Raw genomic sequence first — 4,114 nt, 5'->3', positions numbered from 1 at the left:
AAAACTCAAAATCAATTTCCGTTAATTTTTCCCGAATGTAGACTCATGTATCTTTCATCCATAAAATTTTCAGAATTTTAGGTGTGGCCAATCAATACCAGATTTTTCTTAAAGTTTCCCCTGTTTCACTGTTTGACCATCCTGACCAGTCTTCACTACGAATCAAAATTCTCATCATACAGAATTCGAAATGTGTTCTATTTGATTTCATTTGAAACTAGACTCATTGAGGAGTCTAAGCATATAAATTTTATCTTGTAACCATTTTTGTACAAATTATAGTGGTTTTCTTAAAACCGAACAGGGGATTTCGAAGTCATTCCGACACTGTCCCTCACAACTTTAAATATCTCTTTATAGGAAATTTCTTTGCTTCCACGGTCTCCTTTATAAGAAACTAGACCAACTAAGCTTTGATTACATACTTTATTCAGCCTATAATTCCACACCAACAATTTATAGTGATTTTCTAAAATCACATTACTGCTGCTGTCCAAGCAATTTATTACAATTTGCTCTTAAATTTCCAAGTCCAAACACTTGTGAACTTACCATTTGGGTTTAAGACATATCATGGCCACATCATATCTTATCAAATCAACTCATTATGTCCTATTATGATTGGATTTACTCAACGTTAATCGCTTAAAACTTACCTCGGAAGTTGCCGAACGATTCGACGGCTATTCGATCACCTCTTTCTTTCCCTTATCCAACTTTGATCCTCTAGGCTCTTGAGCTAGATCAAACAATTTACTTCAAAATTAAACATAGTCATACGACATCCATATACATTTTATACTAGCGAAATGTACCATCAAGATATACTTTACTCGAATAATTTACATTAGCCGATCATGTATAATGTTTTGTAACTTAATAAACTTATCATACATTATGTATTCATAATATTTGTGCAGCCAATTATCCATGGTCATACACACACAATCAAAAATGAATACAAATTTTTCATATCCTCTAGGCCCTAAGCCAAATACACTTGTCATGTTCACCTACATTTTTCAAGTACAACATTCTCATTTTCGGCATTAGTATCAAGCATAATAGCTAATTCTTCCCACCACTTCATCGATGCAATCATACCATCACAAATCAACTTAAAATAACCATATCTAATAATCAAATACCTATAGCATTGCACATTTCTCACATAGCAAGTACAACTAAATTCATTATTAATATATATATATATATCTAAACACTTAACTACAAGGTTTAATCACCATTATCAAATCATAAAACAGCTTATAACCATCATTATCTTTAAAACACTTAGCATTTTACCCATTTAATCAAGCCAACTCTCAAGACCATTCCATCACACAAATTATACCATAAATCATACTTACAATTTCAGTTAATGCATGACCGAACTCACCATCATTAACATCATTATCAAACCAAAACCAAAACACATCTATGGGATGAGTAGAGTTTGAACTAATCATCTCAAGCATGCATAGATTTTCAAGAATCATTCAATACATACCTCATTCTAGCCATCTTCTAAGCCAAAAATCAAAGCAACCAAACTTTCCTCTCCCTCCCTTTAGGCTACGGCAATGGAGGACAAAGATCAACCAATTTTTTATTCAATTTTCTCTATGACCCAATGCACATACTTGGATTTTTAGCTTGCTATCTTGCTGAAATTCTCAAAGCATACTTCTTCTTTCTTTCTCCAACATTCGGCCAAGGATGTTCAAGAATGAACATTTTTTTTTCATTTTTTTGTTTCCTTTCCTCTCACTCACGGCAAAAGGGGGGGAACAAACACACACATTGCCCATGCTCTTTATTTTATTATCCCTCACTTAATGCATTGTCCCAACATGTTTATGACATGTTTTTAGCCATAACACTTTGTCCACCCATGCTCATGGCCGGCCACTACATTTTAGGGGGGGAAAATTGACATGCAAGTCCTCCCTTTTGACTACATGCACTATTAGATCCTTGTAGATTAGCCTATCACATTTCAAAAGTGTCACACAAGTCCTTTTGACTAAATTCACATGCAATTTACTAAATCAAAGCTTAAAATTTTCGCACATTCATATTCACATATTTTAGACCATAAATATCACATCCAAATAATTTGGTGACTCGGTTTAGCGGTCCCGAAACCGCTTTCCGACTAGGGTCACTTTAGGGCTGTCACAGCGTAAAAGTCTAGTAATCCAAAATCTTTTTTTTTCCTCGATCTAGCCTCAAGTTTGTGTTTTCCGGATCTATATAAATGAATCTAATCATTAATTTAATACATTTCATACTTAAACAGAATCAATTTACGTCCTGGGAAAAATTACCATTTTGCCCCTCACTTTTCCAAAAATTCCATTTTCGTACCTAGGCTCGGAAAACGAAACTTGTATAAATTACTCCCTATTCCAAGCCTAACCAAAGCCCCGTTACAAATTTTTCAGCACATGTATACCTAAAATTTTAGAATTTTTATTAAGTTTTCATCAAAAATCACCTTGTAAAAGTTGTTTATCTATCAATAATCTTTCATTTTCCACCATTAATCATCAAAATAAAAACTTATTCATCATGGTTAAAATTTTAGACTTTTTCTTTCTTTTAAATTATTCCTTGGAATAGTTAAATCAAGTTACAACGATCTCAAAAATAAAAGAATCATTAAAAACAAGACAAGAATGGACTTACAATCGAGCTTGAAAGCTTGACCAAACCCTAGCTATGTCTCCCTTGTGACTTGTGACTTTCTGCTATGGGGACTAATTTGAAGAAGATTACATCTTTTATTTTAGTTATTTTGTTTTTATTTACCAAATTACCTATTTGCCCTTCACTTAAACTTTGAAATTTTTACCTAACCATGTCCATTTTTGTCCATCTTAGGTGTAATGGTCTAATTACCATTTAAGGACCTACAATTTAGAATTTCATAGCAATTAGACATTTTTAACTTATAGAATTCAAGTTTTGCACCTATTGCAATTTAGTCTTTCTAGAAAAATCGAACACTCAATCGATAAAATTTCTTAACAAAATTTCACACAATTATTCTATCATACTGTAGACCTTAAAGAAATAATAAAATAAATATTTTTACTTCGGATTGGTGGTCTCGAAACCACTATTTCGATTTCACTGAAAAATGGGTTGTTACAAGTGGAATGCCTACCGAAGATCCTCACTTGCACTTAAGACTGTTTATGGAGGTGAGCAATTCTTTCAAGTTACTTGGAGTACCTGAAGATGCACTACAATTGAAGCTATTCCCATATTCGCTAAGGGATAGAGCTCGAGCCTGTTTGAACTCATTGCCACCAAATTCAACTTCCACATGGCAAGAGTTAATAGAAAGATTCCTCATGAAGTATTTCCCGCCTTACAAGAATGTTAAGCTGAGGGATGAGATCACTATTCCTCATGAAGTATTTCCCGCCTTACAAGAATGTTAAGCTGAGGGACGAGATCACTACTTTCCAACAAATGGATGATGAGTCCTTGTATGAGGCATGGGAAAGGTATAAAGAATTATTACGGAAGTGCCCTCATCACGGAATCCCACGTTGTATCTGACTTGAGATGTTTTATAATGGCCTCAATGCTCACAAGAGGATGGTAGTGGATGCTTCTGCTAATCTTGCTCTCCTTTCTAAGTCTTATAATGAGGCTTATGAAATCATTGAGAGGATTGCTAGCAACAATTATCAATGGCCAACCAATCAAGCAGCGTCAGGAGGATGAGTCGCTGGAATACATGAAGTAGACGCTCTCACTTCACTTGCATCTCAGGTATCCTAAATATCCTAATACTTAAAAATTTTACCACTAATGGGTTTAATAGTCTTGCAGCTCAGCCACTAAATCAATTTGAGAATATAACCTATGACTATTATGGGGAAGGACATCTGTTCGAAGAATGTCCATCAAACCCAGAATCCGTTTATTACATGGGTAACCAGAACCAAAATTGAGGAAGGCAAGGACTACAATCCAATTCCTATAACCCATCGTGGCAAAACCATTCTAATTTCTCTTGGAGTAACTAAGGGGCTGGACCCAGTAACACACACGCCTAACCTAGACTGAACCAGCCACCTACTTTTACCCAAAAAGT

At 34.6% G+C, this 4,114-nt stretch overlaps 1 non-coding gene across 1 annotated transcript; it reads right to left on the bottom strand.

The window, feature by feature from the left end:
* Window positions 1–3,450: 3,450 nt before the first annotated feature.
* On the bottom strand, window positions 3,451–3,557 carry LOC128284632 (small nucleolar RNA R71). The gene has a single exon (XR_008275055.1). It is a non-coding gene; the product is annotated as a small nucleolar RNA R71 (small nucleolar RNA).
* Window positions 3,558–4,114: the final 557 nt, after the last annotated feature.

This window comes from Gossypium arboreum, chromosome 11 (genome assembly GCF_025698485.1).
Source record: "Gossypium arboreum isolate Shixiya-1 chromosome 11, ASM2569848v2, whole genome shotgun sequence".
Classification (NCBI taxonomy): domain Eukaryota; kingdom Viridiplantae; phylum Streptophyta; class Magnoliopsida; order Malvales; family Malvaceae; genus Gossypium; species Gossypium arboreum.
Note: the sequence above shows the minus strand (reverse complement) of the source record. Positions and strands in the feature narration are given on the sequence as shown.